This window comes from Wyeomyia smithii, chromosome 2 (assembly GCF_029784165.1).
Source record: "Wyeomyia smithii strain HCP4-BCI-WySm-NY-G18 chromosome 2, ASM2978416v1, whole genome shotgun sequence".
NCBI lineage: Eukaryota > Metazoa > Arthropoda > Insecta > Diptera > Culicidae > Wyeomyia > Wyeomyia smithii.
Window position 1 is genome coordinate 208,762,353 of NC_073695.1, and position 22,201 is coordinate 208,784,553.

The window sequence follows — 22,201 nt, forward strand, 5'->3', positions numbered from 1 at the left end:
AAGTGATAAAATTTTCAATGTAGGAAATACCTACATTATGAAGGTTATTCTAATGCATTATATACTTATTTATTTATGTTATCTATCAACCAGTACTACTACTATTTTACCCTACAATAGTTTCCGCTTCAGAGTGGAATTCGTAATCAAATTATTCATGCAGTGCTGAAATTGGACTCAGGCATCATGAGCAAAATCTCTGCTTGCATCAGTTGGAACATTGCTTCATTGTCGAAAACTAAAACAATACAATTAAAAGCTTCCATAAATACCAGCGTTGATGTGTAGTATGCAGATTGGGAAACGGCTAAGCAGTGCTTGTGCAACTGTTGAGAGCTCGAGTGACTGGAACTCAGTAAGGGCATCTGTGCGAAAGTGTTTGACAAATGCACGTGCCGCGTGTGGGAGGTACAAGAGAAGACTGGCAACTTTCCAACATGGAGCACTTGTACCAACGCTGAGCACTGAAGAAGAGGGTGGCTGTACTCGCAGCCACTTGTTGAGTGTTTGTTTTGATTCCGCCAATATGTCAACACTCTCGCGCTCTCTCTCGAATGCGATGTTTTGCGCTCGGGCACGCAGGATCTCTTTCGTTTAGTACAATTCAACACGCGCGCTGGACGTTCAGCATGTGCTGTGGGATGTTGATTTTAGTACTTGTTAAATTCTTCCAATCATGATATCATTATCACTGCCATTGGGACTGCAGTTACCGGGTTGGGTTTAGTATGGTTTCTGCGCGCGATTCGGACGGATCGGATAGCTTATTGTCGTGACGCACAAAAAGCGGTGTTTCCAGTTTGCTCTGGGGAACACAAACAGGTGGAGTTCATCAAGTGGGTCTGACTGCTGCCGTGGGCCGTAGCTTGCGGGAGTGTTTATGTCTGGAAGGGAAAATCGAAAAAAATTAAAAGTGTTAATTTGGTACAATAAATTACACCTGGACGGTGTTTACAAATCGTGTTTAGAATTTCAAAAACAGGTGGATTGATGTTAGTTTAGCGGCAAACAGTCAACTGCGAAACGCACGAAACAAGCAGGTTCAATCACGAGGAGTGGCGTAACAAACAACGAATCGCTTCAGGACATGGAAACTCACGTTCGTTCTATGCTTCGAATTGGACAGGAAATGCTGCGACCGGAATAATATTGTTTGCAGAACATAAAACTGGTTGGTAGAATTAGATATTTTTTTGTTCATTACAAAAAAAAGGTTTATCCCAACGGTAACAACGGAAATCCGTCTGTCTGTCTTTTATGTTGGACGTTTGTCATGGTGATGTTAGTCGACTTCCAATGTTTTAGTGAAAGTCATTCAGAATAGACTAGCTTAGTTGAGTTTCCAACCAGGTACACATTCGTTCCATTGTTTTATAGAAGTACTGAGAAACGAACGAATGATATATGAAAAAAAAAACAAAACAGGAAGTTTATATTTTAGAAACTAAGTCATGGTTCGCGTATACTACTGTGACTATTTTCTGAAGTTATTGTGTACCTATAGGAAATTGATGTATTTTTTCAATAATAAATTTATTATTCAAAATAAACTTGAGCTGAGATTAATCAACACTGAGTCGATTCTATAGCGTCTCACCCATATCAATTGTTTATTGCACGTTGTGGATAAGTTTTTGAGCCCTTTTCGTTTTTATACGAGCCCTTTTCGTTTTTACTTCTGTGAGACAGTAGGTAATGACCATACCAATATTGTTTGCAGAAATATGAAATCATTAGCTTCCTGTATTACAAAACTGAGTGTTAATTTCAAGTTTTTTTTCCCATATAAATCTCCCGTTATTTCACAGAGCGTTGTGATAACTTGTTTTGGAAGTTTTTTTTATGCAACCATTGTGCAGAGCTATTTTTTTTAAGTCGAAGTGCGCAATTATTTCTTTTTTTCATTTGATCCATTATTGATCCGTCATCACGTGAAATCACTCATATCGCAAACAAGAGTTTCTCGCGAAATTCTACCATTAACGATAGAATAGAGCAACTGGCATCTCTCTAAATGAAAAAAAAAGTTAAAAGCAAAATAGTTAGAGAATCTTAGAGGTTTGTTGAGCATATATTCTTGATCGTATAATCATAACTGGCTGATGATGAAGGTACGCTTTTATTGACTCAAGTTTTAATTTTTCATGTCATGAGGCGTCTATTTTTTCAATTTTCAAATTCTTTGTTAGCCATTTTGATGAATTAAAACAATCATCAACCGATTTCTGAAATGCAGCGATTCAAACTAATTTAATTTACCCAAAACAAATTGCAGCTCTTTCACTATAAACTTGCTAGCCATTATTTTTCAATCATTAGTTCCTGCTCGTTTTGAATAATTTTATTACTTTATGAACTAATTTTATTTTTTGTCTTATGACTATATTTAATGTTTTGTAAAGTGAAAAATGGATGTAGTTTTACGAAAAATGGATGAGAACAGAAGGTCTAAGGCACATATAGAACAAATTTTAAAAATATATATGTCTTTTCAAAAAATCATAACTTTTTCAGTTGTTATTTTACCATGCTCAAACAAGCATCAATGTTTAGTTTACAATGTGTAGTTTTGGGGAAAGAAGCAGATCTTTTAAAATGGACTTTTTGAGATATTCAATTTATACCCAAGCAGCACGCATTGTTGCAATGAAGCAAATGTAACTCTCAATGCAGCATTCAAAGATTGTAATAAATCGCATCCGTTACTTTTATTCAACTTGTAAATAACCGAAAAAGCGCAGGAGGTGGAGCCTATATGTAACTAACAGTGCTATGAGAATCATCATCTGCATCGATAGCCGCTGCAGTATAGGAAGAAAAGAGAGGAGAAATAAAGTTAAGTTTGTTTACGTTTACTGTCATTACTCTTCGGTGATGGTGTCGCGAAGTTTAATATAACTACATACATTATAAAAAACCTCAAATATATCGAACTTTTTCTCTACTTACGCTCCTGATAAATATGTCATTCTATCTGCGATTCAAAATTTACCGTGCAAAAAATGTTTTTGCTTCGTAATTACTCACGCACCTTTTATAAAGTGTTGTAAAAGAAATTTTATGATTCAAACTCGCCAAATTATAAACAATGTTTTGGGAAACGATAGTTCAGAAAACCTTGCTCAGTGGATTTGAAGTGTTGATCATGCGGAATATGGAATAACAAAACCATATTTCCAACAATAATCATCTATCATTCGTTTATATTAGAGATGACTGTTTACTGTGTGGTAATTTTAGCAAATATATGGTTCAACAAGATGTTGCTATACATTTTCATCACTAGTTTGCTTTCCTTAGAATAAGACGTTTGTGAAACAACAATATGCAACATCATGTGACATTATCGTTATTTAAAAGCATAATGAAATATGCAGTTGGCAATAGATTGCAGAAAACTATTGAGCAATTTCTAGTTTTCAGTTACGAGAATGATACACGTAAAAAACAAAATGTTGCTTAATTCTTTTATATTTCTTCAGAATAACCGAAAAAGTTTGTTGCACCGTTGAAAAAGTTTTAAAACAACAAATATTGAGTAGTCTTATTTGAAAACAAGTTGCAAGTGCTGCTTGGGTAGTTATTTTTTAACTTTTTTACAAGAAGATTTTTTTTTGTATTGCGGTGTATATTTTTTCTGGAACAAAGTCGCGTATTACACTGCTTTTATCAGCAGTGGCCAAATGGCAGAATGTTACTAACATGTCGAGACATGTGCAGTAATGCTGTGCAGTGCCGCGACCCGCCGGTTGTTCCATCTGCTATAGAACACTGCGATCGATTAAGTTGCCTGCTCACACTTGCTACGTTAAAATCTGATGCTGCTGTGCCGATTGTGGGTCGAGCCAGTTTCCAGTAAGGGGCCATCCACATTCCACGTGGACAGATTTTTAATGATTTTGACCCCCCCCCACTCCCCCTACGTGGACAACTGCCTATATAAATTCTAAAAATTTTGTATGAACCGTGGGCATTACACACCATCTCGAATTGCAAAAAAACCCTATACAAAATGTTCACCTGCTCGAAAAAACACCCTGTGCAAAATTTCAGCTCAATCGGACTCAAAATGGGGTGGCGCAAAGCGATTGAAGTTTGGCTTTTTTGAAAACCGAAAAATTACCCAAGGGAGGGGGGGGGGGTACGTGAAATTTCGGTTTTCTAAATTTTTTTTTTGATGCCAAATGACTTAAAAACGCATGAAACGTCGAGAATTGGTGTCATCTGAAAAATTTTTTTTTTGCAAAAATTTACTCTCTGGGTCTTAGTCGTTTTTTCAATTGTGAAAGGCGGAGTTTAAATGTTTCATGTGATGTTTCATTTAAAAGCTTAAGACACTTGGAATCGAAAACATTTTTCAAATATTAAAATTCCATGTACCACCCGTGTGTGATTTTGCATGTCATATGAAGGCATTCAACATTTTCCACGAGACACAACCTTAATTTTGGTTGAGATTATTTTTTTTTGCACAGAGTAGTTTGATACATTTTGTAAATTTGTTTTGTAATATTTTGCCATTTTACTTATAATTTTTCCAATTCAACATTGCCACCCTAACGACAATGATATAACAAATATTATATTTTCAGGAATTTTTCTATTGGTATTCAGTGAAAAGTGATTTTCCATTTTATACTCATTTACACAATATTATGAACCACCCTATGCCGAATAAATGAACCACCCTAATGAAACATAATGTATTCGATGCTAGTTATAGTGTATATCATTATACAAGCTATTTCGAGGGACTAGTGATCAATTTCAAAAGATAAATTCTAAACATTTTGAACTCCGCCTACCACAATTAAAAAAACGACTAAGTCCCAGAGAGTAGATTTTCGCAAAAATTTTTTTTTTCAGATGACACCAATCCTCGACGTTTCATGCGTTTTTGAATCATTTGGCAAAAAAAAAAATCGAAAACCGAAATTTCACGTACCCCCGCCCTTGGGTAATTTTTCGGTTTTCAAAAAAGCCAAACTTCAATCGCTTTGCGCCACCCCATTTTAAGTCCGATTGAGCTGAAATTTTGCACAGGGTGTTTTTTCGAGCAGGTGAACATTTTGTATAGGGTTTTTTTTTTTGAAATTTTCTGGTCACTTTTTTTCCATACGATGATTGGCGCCCTACCCTATATAAGCAGTAAGACCTATTTCAACGTCAATATTTCTACAGTTTTTGTTTTTTTCCTGGAACCCCAATTTTACTATCTACAATTTTGCCGAAGACACCATTTCAATCAAGCAAACCGTTTTTCTGATAGAGAATATATTATACATCAGTCATATTTTTGGATAGGCCTTTCTGAAACAGCAGTCGTGAGTCAACATGAAGAACTGATATCATAAAATGACCTCCTAATCAAAAAGGAACAACTGTGCAAGGTTTCAGCTAAATGATTGATTTGCGAAGAAGCGTCGACTGCCTCGAAAGGGACGACCAGTTTTGGATAACTTTAATCCCTAATTATTCGTGACCAATATTTGAAAAGGGCTTAACCCGAATCAAACCAATGATGCCATCACTTGGCAAATTAAATATTTTTCGATTTAAAATGAAATTCAATGACATTTCCATCTTTTGGAAATACTTTTATGAACCCCAATAGATGCCGCTCGACAGAGAAAATCACATCAAGTTAATTTAGTTTCGTACGTGGACGCAGCAGCTATCTAAAGTTGGAAAAAGTCAAATTTTAACGGGTAATTCAGGGCTGTTTCGGGTTAAGTTAAAATGAAAATATGATGATTAAAAATATATTTAGAGTCAGAACGATTGGTGGTGCCGTTCTCTGCAAAAATTACCGAGACCTGGCAATAAATTTTAAGTGTGTACCTAGATAGATAAAGATTAAGATTATTGTTTAATGATGTAGCTCCGTTAATTTCAACTAACTTTCTAATGTAAAGTTTTTTTTCTATCTATGGGAATAACCAATTCATATTATAAGATTCTTTCTAGCTTTTCAATTTCAAATTTCACATCAATACTGCCTCTAAATGTTTTAGGAGCTTTTCAAGGCTAATATTTTGCAATGGTGAAATCGTAAATATCTCAATCCTGTTAAAGGTTATTGATGTTTTTCATAAAAAACGGCCCTTTTAATTTTTTTTGCTGTTTTTTGGGTCAAACATTAAAAAAATATCACTTGGTTCCTTTTGGAAGGACACATTTGACTCTATACATGAAAAAAAAAAAAATAAAAAAATGTTATTTTTTCCATTTAAATAAATTCAATTTGAAAACATGATAGAAAGTTATGAATTTTTGAAAATAAAATATATTGAATGATGCCGTTTTTCTGGCTACCCTATTTTAAAACCGCTCATACAAGCACTTCAATTGTGCTCAAAATTGCAAGAATTGACCTTTATCGATAATATTCAGACCCGTGTTTTTTATCGGGTCGTTGGGATTACCAGTTGCGGAATAGGGCGGCCAGAAAAAAGGCTTTTTTCGATATAGAAGAAAATCTTTCTCTAGAATAATGCAATCGAACTTAAATGGAAAAAATTAGGAAAGCTTTTAAGAATAAATACCTAACTTCCCTTTTTAAATTTTTATCCATTAAAGTTTTTTTTTATCGTGTATATATTCTTCCGATGGCCAAAATTCCAAAGAATAGTTGTAGAATTTTGCCAACGATCTTTTTGCCGTTCTGGTTTTGCAAATATATTTGATTAATATTATTATACTTACACAATCCCTTTACAAAAATTCGTCGATATTAAAACACAAATTAATAACATCACAAAATGGCGTTTTCAGCACATAGGAACATAACTGCAAACTTTCTGTCAAATAAAAAATGACAAATAAACAAACTATAACAATTGCTACATGTTGCTTCGAATTGTTCAAAAATGTTTAGTTACAATTCTAGAAGATGATGGAGCATTGAGAATATGAATTCCCATGAAATTTCACGAATTCAATCATCCTATCTCTAGTTACTGATTACTAGCAAAAAAGTCAACAATTTTTCGGGGTAAAAATTTTATTAGCACTATTGTAACCCACATAAGGGTGTCCCAAAACCACAGTGATCAGTGCCGGTTCCTAAATAGTTAAAAGATAAAATGAAAAAAAAAAAAACCCACTTTTAAGGCAAAAAATTACATATTATAATTTGCTTCAATGTAGCATTCTGAATAACCGCTCCAAGTTTACTGAGTTTTCATATGATGCTTTATATCTTATGAATATAGAATCTCAGAACGAAGCACATTCTAGGAATAAACCAAAACGTAAGAAAGTGCTACGGCACTCAGTCATAGAAAAGTCAATTCAAGTTTTTCAACCTCCCACGATTGGTTCCACGTCATTCCCACTTCCATGAACAAATCGGGCAAATTGCAGTAAAAAAATAGTTGGCTCTCTTCCATCTTATCTCACTAAGATTTTTTTTTGTTTTCGGAAAATAAAAATTATGAATGACAGAAAACAAAATTATGAGTGACAGAAAATAAAACTAAATAGAAAACTGATGAGCAGTGACTAAGATAAGTGACTAAGTCATAGAATATGACAAGATGAAAACAGATGCATTTTTGAATACAAATCAGGTTTCGTATTCTCTCAATCTTATTTAAAATCCAAGCCATTGAAGAGGTAATTGCTTTAAACGCATTTCAAATCCACCCAATTCATCAACATCAAGAGCCAGATTTCGAGCTTCTTCTGATGCCAGATGATATAATAGTCTCTGGTTTGATCGTCCAATGCACTCCCTATCCGGTGATTGTTTGATGTGGAGCAACCATTTATTTTTCTTGCCATTTTTTTTCAGTTGACCGTTGGCATTTAGTTTCACTTCAGTCGTTGGCAACGAAAACAGCGAACGGAAATCGAATGATAAATGGACGAAATTTCCGATTCTCCGCTGATTCAGCAAGTTTGGTTTAGTAGTCACGAATCAATAAATACTCCAGTGGAATGCAGCAGTACAGTACTGTTATTGCGAGCTATTCAACCCGTGCCGAGAAAACGGAGCACAAGCACGTGCTGAGATGATAACATAAATTTCTCGCGAGATTGTCTATCTGGCGTTGAAGTTTGCTGCTCGCTATTAGCTTGATTGAAGAACACTGGAATGACAAATGCACACAATGCGCTGTTGGGTGGCCGCAATAAGCTACAATGTGAAATTTTTTAGTCAGATTGTATGTCACAGCCTTGTTAACTTTTTAATAACAATAGATAGTGGTTTCAAAAGTTCAGTGATTTTAAAATTTTGCAAATGTGAGAAAAGTTGCATATTGAATAATACGACTGAAAAACCAAAAATCAGCAAGCACAAGTAACAGTCCTCTCGACAGAGTGATTAAAACTTTTTAATTTAGACGCTTGGAAATAAGCGTTAGTGTTCCTATTCACACTGTGTACAAGCATCGTCTCGCTTTCGTTTTCTCTGAACAAAGTGGTGCAAAACTTGTTGAGTGAAAGCAATTTCGCTGAACCGTTTTTCATCAACACTAGGTTGAATGAAAACTCATTTTAATTTCTCGCTTTTTGTTGCTTTTCGACTGTGCAGTTACTCTGTGAACGGTGAAAAAAAAAGTTGCTCCGAAGAAATGCTTCCTGAACTAACACTTTTTTTTTCTTTTACTAGCACCACAATCTGGATCCTTCCAGGGAGGCGACTAGACTCGTGTGGAGAAGCTGTCTCTGCTGAATTAATTTTGTTTACTCATTGTTTGCTTGAAACCTGCTTTTGTAAGAAAGAGGTAGCAAATCATTGTGAGAACTGTTTAATTCTTTTTTGTTAACATCAGAAAGTTAGAGTGGGTGGAAAATCAAATTCGATTTAACGTACCTATTCAGGTTGTGAAAGGTTATGAGGCACTGTGTTACTCGGAATTTCGAAGTGTGTCATAGTGGTAAATCTAAAAACGGAAAAAGGGAAAAAATATATCCAATTTCAAAAGCTAATAAGTCGGTTAGTTTTCAATGGATTTCCTTCGTTTTTGCAGCAATCGTTTGAAAAATCACTTATGCATCCGCCAAATGGCGAAAACACTGTAATTTGAATATTCGAACTATTGTACTATTGAAAATTGTCAAGCCCTGCTGAAACGCAGCTATCTAGCACTTTTTCTAGCACGGCTGACTGAATTATACTCTCAGTAAACCGTGCATGCACTCTTTGGGTTGTATAAAAGCCTGCCTCTGCTTAAACCAATCATTTTATTAACAGATGGTGACTAGGATCGTCCTAATTAAGTAGCAGCGGGTAATAGCAGTAGCGGCCGCGGGTATTATTTGTAACAGGTGCTTCAGTGGTAGATGCAGCGGCACTTCTTCTACTAAAAAATTCGTACATCGGTCGGATTTTCCTCCAATGAAATACAGCAGTTTGACAGCACACAAACGTTTTGTGATGCCGGCAATTTTTTTTGTGCTATTTTTTTTTTGTAAAACTATGTTTATTAGTGTATATTAAAAAAAACTATTTACAAGTTAGATTGACATCTCAAATAGAAAGCAAGTGCATTAATATCTATTATATTATAATTATTTTCTGTGATGTAGGTTATATAGTGTGTAAAGATTTCCAAAACTTGATTTCGTTGAGTTGGTTGTACATTTATTAGAACAGGACGTAGCAATTCTTCGAACGAAAGTATACGCCATCCACCAAGGATCCTTGCCATTTTATGTTGTACGAAGGCCCATGCCTGCGTCGGGCGCGGGCACTCTGAAAATTTGTGCTGAAGAGTCTCTGTCGCTGCGTTGCAAAATAAATAATTTTCCCCGTCTGCTCGTTGGATTAAGTTGAATAGTCTGCGGTGTTCGGTCTTTTCGTTTATCAACAGATACAGGTTACTCCGAAGATTTGATGACAGTTGTTTCGACGAGATGTTCGTCCATATTCGTTTCCAGTTAGCGAGGTGTTGCCGTTCTTTCAATCAGAAGACGATGTATCTGGTCACTGGACGGGTGCTCTCGAATGAATTGTGGGAGAAGAGGTATTTGCTGAGATAAGAGTTTTAGGCAGGGGATATCTGCGGGGGAGGAATATCTTGATTTAATAGGGATTGGTAGAACGGGAGATAGTCAGCTGCTTGCATGTGGCGATTCACAAAAAGTGCTTTGCATTTTACAGCGGGCAGTTGTAGTTTCAATCCGCCAGCAAATCTGTCGCGTGCCATTTGTTCCATTGGAACACGCGCCGGTAGTCCACACCACAAAAACGAACCCATGGTTGATATTATTTTTGCCGTGTGAACATTGTTTGGTGGTAGAATCGATGCTACATACCATATTTTTTGCAGTGATGAAGGTGTTCAACAATATAATTTTTTGTTGCAGGTTGAGATTCCTCATTGAATGTAGCCAAAGTTGCTGAGAAAATTTGGATACCAGCGCATCCCCATTTGTTTTTACCATTGTACGTATGGAATTTGTGAACACAACTCCCAGAATCTTCACATGGTCAGCTGTTTGCAGCCATGGCACACTTAATGGATCATTATCAATGAGCTTGATATTAATGGCGATAGTTTTTTGTTGATTTAATTTTGCGCCAGCGGCTCGCTCGGATCTAGCAAACAGCTCATTGATGCGTTCAATCGTCTGTGTATTGATGGTTATTACTGATATATCATCTGCGTAAGCCACCACCAAGTCGGGACCGATATTCTGCTCCAGTTGCTGTAGAAGCGGGTGAAGGTATATCACGAAGAGCAGCATTGACATCGGGTCTCCCTGGCGGACCTACCGGTCGATGGGGAAGCGATGTGATAGATGCCCGTTAATTAGCAGTCGTGACGAAGATCTTTCTGCGATTCGTGCGAGTAATCCAATAAAGGCCGAGTTTATTCCCAATTGTCGCATCGTTTCGTGTAGGAAAGAATGAGATACGCGATCAAAAGCATGATCTAGATCGTAGCTTATTAGCTTTCCTTTTCGCTTTCTTGTTATCAGCTGTGCGATCCGATCTTTTAGTGCAAGGGTGGTTTCGAAGATTGAGTGACCTTCGTTTGAGCATTTCTGTGCGTCACTCAGTACTCGGTGGGTTTTCACTACGAGTTCAAGTCGTGCTTTGAGAATCCTGCTGAGAATCTTGTAGTCGCGCCGTTAATGCTTTGTGGTTTGTGAAAGAGCTTTCCATTGTGTTATCAGAAAAAATTCCTTAATTCTATCGTCGGGGATAGCACAGAGATGCGATCAGCATCATATCCGAATTAAATCCGACAGCAAATTTTCTTTTTGGGGAATAATTAAATACTTAAGTGAAGAAGTAATATTTTCTCATTCATTCATTACACATAACTCAAAACATTGGAGCGCCTTTACGAAGACGGTTGTTCAGCACGAACTGAATTTTTTTTCTTCAGCAATATGCAACTTTTTCGCGGCGACTGTTTGTGATTTCAGGTTTTGGATTTTCGGCTTTGCAGTCTCAGTAGATCTAAACGAATATTTTCTTCACATCCGACGTTTCGGCCGTTGGTTGCGGCCTTTTTCAAAGGAATACTAAAATAGATGGGTTTATTTAACAATATTCTAAAATCATTGTGGTCTATCGTTCACTTACAAAGGTATCGTTTTTTGTTCAGTGCATGAGCTTTGCGGTTTTGTGTAATCAGAATTAATCAACTAGGGTATTTTGAGCTGAAGGGAAAGGGGGATTTTTGTTTAAACTGTTAATTATTAGTTGTTTTATCACCATTCTACTATCGTTATTCAACGTTTTCTATCGGCAATTTTTCTTCGATATTTCGTTATCACTTATTTGTGTTTGATTCCACTCACTGACTGAGATCTACTGAGAGTGCAAAGCCGAAAATCCAAAACCTGCAATATGCAACACCACCCAACAATCCTTGAAAATTGCCAACCCTTACTTACGCAAAAACTGTACTATTGAAAATGGTCATCCTTGTTGAAACGCAGATTTCGATTGATCTGATTGGCCGTTAAATGCTCATTTTCTCTAACACAGAATTGTATACATAAGAGCCAGCTTTTGCTCAAACCAATCTTGTCTTTGTGTTTGTGTTAAGAGATAGAGGAATAGTTTACTCGGCAAAGTTTTAGAACGTGTAAAAATATGCAACTTTGCTGAACAAACAAAATTCCTATTTTCATTGGGTACAGACTTACAGAGTACTTTATGTCAAAGTTATTGAAAAGTTAGTTTTTTTGTACTTAACTTTTGTTAGTTACATTTCACAAGGAAAAGTTGTTCTAAAGAAGCATTAGGGCATACAAAACATACGTGTTTGTTGAAGACCACACATCTCCAGTACTTTTTCTTACAAAGTTATAGCCTATTTTAGCTTATAGCTAGATAAGATTTTAAGAACGTAGAGAAAGTGTGTTTCGATGATGTGAAAATATAAACTGAATGTGGTCGCTTTCTAAATAAATCATGCAGTTTTTTTTAGATATTCAAAAAAATCGAACTTTGGGGACTAATTCAAATTAGCATTCAAACGAAACGCTGTATCTCCAAAACAAAAAAAAGTTGAAATGAAGAAGTCTTCGCAAAAGTTTTTCGTGAAAATATTACCTACAATCTTGCAGAAACTAGACCGAAAAACATATATATAAAAATCTTCGGAAACTTCATCCACCCATAGCATGTTATCCGCTTTGGTTACATGTATAAGGTGATGATAAAAAAGATTGAAGTCGATAAAGAAGATAAGAAAATAGTAAATCTGACACTGCAAAAAAGAAAAAAAAAATGGTGCGAACAGCAAGAAAAGTTCGGACAATGCCACAAAAGATAAAAGATTATTGGTCCACACACAAAAAAAGCTGCAATGTCAGCGCAAAACCTGTAGAAAAAAATGTTTGATCTTAAATCTTTCATTAGGTTGCCCTGATAAGAACAGTTTGTTGTTTCATACAAAATACGTTGGTCGAAAATTGCTGCTAAGATGCGATCGTCCGTTGCACCAACCTCTAAAAAAAACCGAAACAGGATGTTATCAAGCCCGAAAGTGTTTTCTAGGTTGATTAGGTGTAAAATTCTGTCGAACGTTCTAGAGAAACATTAACCTATTCCTGGCGGAGAGAATTCAATTTTTACCACAAAAACTAAACATCAACCTTTTATTACTGATCAACTATAAGCGAAAATGACACAAACACCATTGCACATTAACAATCAATCTATTCTTTGAACATACATAATAGGTTCATCGTGCAAATTTTCAAGTATAATTGTTGAACTTAACCCTCTAGTGCCCAAATTAATTTTTAGACGGACTTCGAAAAAATCACTCTGAAGCTTTATAAACATTTTTTGAGTTCTTATTGAAGCTTTTTAGAGGTTCAACTGAAGACCGTCTAAAGGCGGCACTGGACACTAGAGGGTTAAAACAAAGTTTTAATGTTTGGTGATGCCATATGGCCGCCGGAAATGGGTTAAGGGGAGATGGTCGAAGGTCGAATTCAAATATAGTGAGTGTTACGTTGTTGTCAGCGTTTCTCTCGAAACCATATTTTTCAACTGGTGGTATATTTTTCTCAGTATCAGTATGAACCGATTTGGCTGAAATTTTTTTCCTAGCATGTAAACGAAAATTTTCTAACTAGTTACATAGCTGTTTTTGAACGTTCCAAAAATTGCCAGAATGGCGGCCATTTTAGCAAAAAAAAAAATTTGTTTCATGAAAAATAACTATTTAAAAATTCATAAAATATTGAAAAATTCAGATATCGAAAAGGATTGTCCACGACACGCAAAATACATCTTGAAATATACCTTAACTCTCTAGTGCCCAGTGCCGCCTTAAGACGGTCTTCAGTGAAACCTCTGAGAAGCTCCAATCAATACTTAAAAAATAGTTATAAAGCTTGATTGTGATTTTTTCGAAGTTCGTCTTAAAATTAACTTGGCCACTAGAGGGTTAATCAATAACCAAAATACCCCAACACTTAGCCTTTCCCTAAACATCAAAAAAAAATCACAAAAACTCATTATTCTCCAACCTTCCAGAGTAGGGTCCCCCTTAATGAAACTCATGCATCGTGCAGCTGAGCCTTAATTGTTTGAAATTTTCTTATTGGTCGCGATGTATAATAGTTCGTATAATCATATAATAACTTTCTGCATTTGGGCGGATGAGTAGCTAGTTTTCTAATCGATTACTCCAAGAACGAAGAAAATCCGTTTAAAACTAACCGAATGATAAGCATTTGAAATCGGACATGATTTTGCCCCCTGTCTCAATTTTAAATTTTTGTCTTACACTCCTATAAATTGTTAGACCTTCCTTAAAGATGCTATTTTCTTGAATGTGCCTGTTTTTAAATGTTCAGAAGAGTTCTAGGCAACTGAATTTCCTATCTAACCTTTTTATTCAAATCACTTTCGTCACTTTTTGTCTTTAGAATGAATATTTTGCGTGCAGGGTCACAAATGTCCCTTATTTAATATTTTTTCATAAGAATTCTGCTAATAACTTTTCTTTATCTGTTGTCATTATTTAGATATAGCGTTGTGTATGATTAACGGATGGTGTTAGTTATGCGGATGGGATTGATTTGGCTTTCTCAGCTTTTTGTAAAGATATCACACGACAATATATGTAAATTACCCAACGTTTCGGCCGTTTCTGGCGGTCTTTTTCGAGGTAAGGGGAGGAAAACGTCTGGAGATTTAAAAGGAATAACGGATATTTCAAAAAGACTAAAAAGGCCAAATCAATTAAGAGATATCGATTTATAAAAACACAATGTCCAAAACCTTTAGCCCATTCCAAATGTTACTCCAGACAAACTTAATTTTGGAGACATGAGATATGCAAATTTGCCTACACAGCCACTAAATTTCATGAATTTCTGAGGGGGTGCTGCCAGCCTTTTAGTCGAGTTGGCGTGAAATCCTTCTTGACTTGCATAAATGCACAAATGCGGAAGAAAGAAAAGCAGACAGTATGTGAAGTAGAGAGAGCGAAAAATAAGCGAACTGGAAATGTGATACAGATTTAAAAAAATATACCGCATCCCGACGCAACTTGAACCCGCAATCTCCCTGTCTCCGGCATGGTGTTTTGACCAATTAAACTACGGGGGACGGTGCACAGTGTTTTATTTTGCTGATTTCGTGCGCAAAATAATAGCGTCTTCAAATTTGATTTTAGTGATATACTTTATTCGGAAAAGTTTCTTTGTATTTTATTGTGCTTCATTTAGAATGTACGATTCAGTGAATAATTCACCTATATGGAAAATTAATTTTTTCAGGACAGTGAGTACGATTGTACGATTCAGGAGACAGCTAGTGTCTTCGACAAAGTTGTGGCAAATGGTTTTACTAGCAACTTTGTCCAAGGTGTCGGATTTCTATCTCTTATGTTAAAAAAGATATAAAAAGTTTTATATGCAAAGTTCACTCAAATCATAATTTTAAATATAACTTTTCTCCTGGATTTTCTACATATTTTATACCTTCTACAAAATTATTGACCAAACAGAAATACACATTTTTGCTGAACATTTGATCTAGCTATGGTTCAAAAAAAAAGTTATTCAATCATTAGCGGCTTTTCAAGGGTTAATTTAAAATTACTCAGCCGTACGCAAAAATACGCAGGTAACTTTTTGAAGTTCTGAAAGCACGTCTATTCTTCTTCCAAAAGAATATAAAATCATTTGTCTAATAGTGTATTTTCGATTGTTACAATGAAAAAAATCTTTTGCATGAAAATTCTAACTTCATAAAATAACTTTGTTATTTCTAAATATAGCGTATTACGATTTTCAGCAAAAATATAAATCCAATAAAATCGCGTAATTTTTTAGAAGGTCATAAAAATATAGAAAATCATGGGAAAGAGTTATAATAGAAAATATGAATTTCTGGTCAAAGTTTAACACATGACGTCATCTCAAGTGAGTGATAAGAGTAGAAATAGAAACTAACTGATTTTTTTTTCTTCTTAATGATGTGAAGCGATTCTGCTAAGACGCTCGAAATTTTTTTTCCAATTTTTACGAGTTATTTGAGTTTTTTTTTTTCTCCCGCGACTCAACCGAGAATTTTTAAAAAATTATCACTAGTTTATTCATACCTTCATTGCAACAGCCGCTCATAAGAATTCCAGAAGCTTCATAAACTCCACAAGGAAATTTGAAACAACCGATGAAGATGACAACAAGTATGACAATTAACTGTGACTAAAAATTCATAATAATTCTTTCCCATGATTTTCTATATTTTTATGACCCTCTAAAAAATTACGCGATTTTATTGATTTTATATTTTTGCTAAAGATTGAAAAACGCTATATTTAGAAATACCAAAGTTATTTGATAAAGTTAGAATTTTCATACAAAAGATTTTTTTCATTGAAATAATCGTAAAGACTCTATTAAGTCTGTTTGGCTAGGAAATACAGGCATGCTAACATATGCATTTTTTCTGATAGCCAAGCAGCACTTAAAGCACTAAAAGCCTTCACATGTGCCTCTAAGTTAGTATGGGAGTGCATCCTTTCACTGAAACAACTGGCAGAAAGGAACCAAGTATGGTTATACTGGGTTCCTGGTCACTGCGGAGTGGAAGGCAATGAAAAAGCCGATACGTTAGCTAGACAGGGGTCATGTACCGATTTCATTGGCCCAGAACCGTTCTATGGGGTGTCATCAAGCGCCTTGAAAGCAGAATTGAAAACCTGGGAACATAGGACAATACAAGAAAACTGGATATGCTCAGTAGGGCTACGCCAGTCTAAACGCTTTACAAAACCAAGCGTCAAGAAAAGCCAGCAATTGCTACGTTTAAATAAAAAGGGACTAAGGACAATCATCGGACTGTTTACAGGACACTGTCCAAGTAAGCATCACCTGAAACAAATTGGTCAGTCAGATGACGAAATTTGTCGTCTCTGCGGGTTCAAATGTGAAACCGCAGAACATTTGCTCTGCCACTGCAGTGCACTTACACAGCGCAGAATAAGAGCCTTTGGAAAAGAAGCTTTGGAGCCTTTTGAGGTCTGGTCTGCGAATCCTAATGAGGTAATACATTTCATACGAAATTCAGTGCCCAATTGGGAGAAAGGGTGCGATAGGACAACGACGATCACTTCCATCAATAGTGATATGTCTGCCACGAGTACCTAGACTAAAGAAGAGGTATACCACAAAAGATCAAAATAATGGTCGCAGTGGTCCAAATCTTACAAAAAAAAAACTCTATTAGACAAATGATTTTATATTCTTTTGAAAGTAGAATAGACGTGCTTTCAGAACATCAAAAACCTATCTGCGTATTTTTGAGTACGGCTGAGTAATTTGAAGTTAAACTAACCCTTGAAAACCCGTTAATGGTTGAATAACTATTTTATTTTGAGCCATAGCTAGATCAAATGTTCAGCAAAAATGTGTATTTCTCTTTGACCAATAATTTTGTAGAAGGTATAAAATATTTAGAAAATCCAGGAAAAAAGTTATATTTAAAATTATGATTTGAGTAAACTTTGCATATAAAACTTTTTATGTCGTTTTTAACATAAGAGATAGAAATTCGATATTTTCGACAAAGTTGCCAGTAAAATCATTTGCTACAACTTTGTCGAAGACATTAGCTGTGTATCTCACTGTCCTGAAAAAATAAATTTTCCAAATCACTTCTAGGTGAATTAATCACTAAATCGAACATTTTAAAAGAAGCACAATAAAATACATAGAAACTTTTCCGAATAAAGTATATCACTAAAATCAAATTTGAAGACGCTATTAATTTTACGCACGAAATCAGCAAAATAAAACACTGTGCGGTGGTACTGTTCCACAAACTATATCGTATCACATTCCACTGCCGACTTATTCTATTGCGACAGGGAGATTGCGGGTTCAAGTCCCGTCGGGATGCGGTATATTTTTCCAAATCTGTATCACATTTCCAGTTCGCTTATTTTTCGCTCTCTCTACTTCACATACTGTCTGCTCAATGAACTTGCGTGTTAACGGGAAAAAGCCGTTGTTAAAAATAGAAATTTAGTTCGAAAGAAAAGTTTGTTTTAGAAATGTAAGATCACGCTTAACTGTGTTTGGTTCGTGATTGTCTTCACAAACACCACAATAAAAAACCTTATCATCCTCCTTACACTATCTCCTCACTTTTATTTACCTCACTAAACGAAATCTACCTCTCATACTTTCTGAGTTCGTGAGTATTTGAGAGGAAAAATGATAAACCGCACTAAACTTGTGTTCGATGCGACGCGGTTAAATATGCCTGGAAACCCGAACAACCTGCGGTAAACTTATACAAATTTACCGGAGCGTTTCGATGATGAAATAAGGAAAGGCGATCTGAATATCGAAATACTAGAGGCTTCACATGTCTTAAATTGCTTGCTTGTACGCCTTCAGTTCATCTTAAACTCCGATTCTATGGCTGCACACTCTGGGATTCCATCACGCAGATATCAATCGCTAAAACCTACACTTAAAGTGGATCCAGTAACCGAATCGCATAGAATGTTTGTTTTTCACGAGTTTTTCTAAAATTCGTGGCTTCCGCGAAATCGTGATGTTTTACTGTCCCTAGTCAAATTATATGAGCTGAATATTGGAGTGTAGCACCAAGCTTTTGTTTTGCTTTTGGTACCAACTTTGCTAACAATTAAAAGCCGAAGTCTGTAGTTGATGGTAATTTTGAGAAGCGCGATGCTATTATTATAAACATAGAAACGAAACCATCGAACATCGCTATGGTAAAGTTGTATGTTTAGGCTAGGGAAAGTTTAGTTTTTCAAAGTTTCGAGCACCTCTGAATGACTCAGATGTTGTTTGTTTTTCTATTTTCGTTAAACAAAGACGAGTAAAATAGGGTTCTAAAATTTGATAAAATAATCACAGAATGTTCAATCATCAAATTTATTCTAGTTGTCAGCAGTGGGTATTATAAAACGTATGCAGTCCAAATCATTCAAAATAATACCAATTCTACTAGAAAACATCATCACACTCGGAAACTGCTCGAGAGAAATTCATTAATGTCCCAAATTGTCATTTGCGGTCTTTCGTTGACAATGGCTAGCGGATCTACAGCTAATTCCTGCCTATATGACGAACGCTTTCAAAACAACCATACCCGCGAGGCTAATGGGGTTCGATAAATCATGCTGAACAGCAAGCTAATCAAAACTCAAACTAATCAAGCTTCTGTGGGAACATGAATATTTTAAACTATCTCATTAGACAGACAGCCAGGATGCAACAATAATTGATATCATTGTGGTTGAAACGCTTTCGAACGGGATTCACAAGTATCTCTCGATGATTAATTGCCATGGTTTTTGATTTTGAATTTAAACACTCGTTGCCGCTTTTGGAGAGCAGTATGATGTTCGAAAATGGTACAATTAGCTTTTGAAAACGCATTTTGTGTTGGTACGCGTTTTGAGCGAATAAACCATCACTATAAAACAAAAGAATGACTTATGATAATACCTTTGGAATGCTCTTCAATGCATAATATAACTGCAGCGACTGTATGCACTCACATTACTCAATATAATGTTATTTGCCATCCGCAAACCTACTATTGATACAATGTTGGCCGTTTTTACCGTACTACATCCTTCCGTGAAACATTTCGATCGATTTATTTCTGCTTTCGCGTCAAATAATAACCATCGTTGCTTTCAACTTACCAACCCGGTGCGGGTTTTATCGGTACTAGTGGCTGAGTAACGAAAATTCAAATTCCGAGAAGAAAAAAATGCCATAAAAAACTGTCCTCGGGCGAAACTCTGATATGATATTACCTACGGAGCTTCACCAACCGGTCGGTTACGATCCAATGACATCACTAATGCACTTGCTGCTACGGAGCCATTTTCCCTTTGGCCGGTGGAAATATTTTCCATATTCAAACTGCGAACTTTTGCTCTTTTAGCAAACAACCAACAGAGAGTGGGATGCCGGTACAGCAAACGGTTGCTTTCAATCTCTCCAATCGCATACTGTATGTTTTTCTTTTTTTGAGAAAAAGTTATTTCGCGTTCAGAATGTGTCGCATTCTCAATGTTCAATCATATAATAGCAGCTTAAAGGGGCTTGAAAGAAAAATGAGAAAAGCTGGTGCAACGATAAATTCATTTGCGTAACAAGCTTATAGTTCTACACTTTATATTCACCATATTTTCCACGAAGGGACATGGAGTGCAGTAGAATGAAGGTTTCACATCGGGTATACAGCCCGGATGGAAGAATATTCTGTGTTTAGAAAAATTGCTACTAAACTCCTTGAATTGAGTAATTCTAGAAAAACTCAGAATTTCTCATAAAATACAATGGTCAACACAAATTTTGCCGAAGTCCTCCAATTGAGGGAAAGGATAATAGATGTTTAACCTTTCCTAAGAGTTTTGCTGCTCCGATTATGGTTTGAAATGCGTCAAAAGTTCCCAGTTTTTTTAACGTTGACCGTGCGCCTCCTTTCACTGTTGCAACGATGGAGACGCCAAGTTTACCATTGGCAGGGATCGGATTTATGGACAAAATTGGATCTAGAACTCGATAGCAATTTTCTAAAACAAAACTTTCTTTTGAAGAGATGTTACATACCTATGATAAAGCGCTTTTTTTCATGTTATCAAAAATTGGGGTAGTCAATAGTCTCATCCATCATTCATTTTTTACTACAATGAAAAATACGCTTGTTTTCATGAAGAACTTTCAATCAATAATTTTCGCTCTGGTTTTTTATCATATAAAATAGAAGCGTTAGATCGCAATATAAAATCCGATTCAAAATCGATTGCTATTTTGTGAATTGACGCGTTGGTATTTCAATTATGTTGGATTTCATGTACTAGATTCTAAATAACAGTGGTAAATGTCAATCGTGTTTTAAGCACATTTAAATTAATGAATGAATGCTCCTCATGCTATGTGGCGCAAATGCTTTTACCATGTTTTACAACCCTTGTCGCGAGTTAAATTGCGGGTCATCTCCATGGGCGAGAAAACGATCAACAATAAACAGCCATAAATATTCGTTTTATTTCCGTACCAATACCAATTAATATTTCGATCAATTCGCAATGAAACTGTTATCCAATTGCCCGAACCGGCGCGATTGGGGCTAATGGTGGTTTTACGTTTGACATTAAAGTGGTGTTTTCATTCCTCCGGAGTGGCCTTTCTCGTGATTATTCATTCTTTTGAACAAGAACGAATTTTGCAGCCAGACAATTTATTTCAAACGATTCCAGCTGGAATTCAGGTAAATAATATATATTCATTATTCTTTTTATTTGGGTAGCCATCCATGCTTTCGGCTACCACCGGTACCGCGGGCACCACGGCGGTTTGATAATAATTTTCACGGGTCGCTTAGTGTATTTTATGTTTTATTGTATTTTCGCGGTTTCCGCTGACAGAGTGGTACACTTTGTGGAAAGTTAATCCATTAGCAGGTTGAGACGGTTTATCATACACAATCGGGATAGCAAACTGTTGGATGCTCGGGAGCTTGCTCGAGCAGAGCGGTTCGTGCTAGATATTGTTTATCCTAATATATTATATAAACAGTAGGGTTGTGATTTTTGTGACAATAATGTGAAAAGTCTAATGCTATTGGTAGGAAATTATATCCTCCAAATTTTGTTTTTTTTTCTCGTAACATTAGTGATGTGAATTGACCAAAAGCCTGACTTAATAAAAGTACCAGGCATCAACATTTAATACAAACTGATGGAGTCACATTGTTATTTGTGGATTTCCATTATTTATTTTTGGGAGTTATATATTATCCATTATTTTATTTATTTTAACCTCCAATCACAATAAAACAAGTAAAGAGAGCATCGCAAATGTTCAAGTGTAGTATTTAGTACTCAATATAAAAAATACTGCGAACTGTTATATCAACTCAACAATAAATGCTCTCAGAACACTTAGTCTCCATAAAATCCCTCGTTACGCCCCTTCAATGAAACTCATAATGAACATGTTAGGCAAAAAAAAAGTTGGTGATAATTCTTTACGCTCGAACTGGTATTCTCTTGTTTTTGTGCGACTGATTGAGATAACGGGCGAGTCTCAATTTACGACAGCTATCGATTGGTGGCTAAATGATGGTCTCTAATGAGCGCAAGAGATACCGACGATGATGCCGTCGTCTGCGTCGGAATGTTAACTATGTCCGTGATAATATAGTTGGACTGTTGATTTACTGCATCGAAAGTCAATTACCGAAGACAGAAATTAATTAATCCGT

At 35.8% G+C, this 22,201-nt stretch overlaps 1 protein-coding gene across 1 annotated transcript in view; it reads left to right on the top strand.

The window, feature by feature from the left end:
- The first annotated feature begins 716 nt into the window (after positions 1–716).
- Positions 717–22,201, top strand: part of LOC129723423 (neuropeptide Y receptor type 2) — a 179,901-nt gene continuing 158,416 nt past the window's right edge. Inside the window, exon 1 of the mRNA XM_055677631.1 lies at positions 717–1,171. The gene's annotated coding sequence lies outside the window, so the exon portion shown is untranslated. The remainder of the gene's footprint in view (positions 1,172–22,201) is intronic.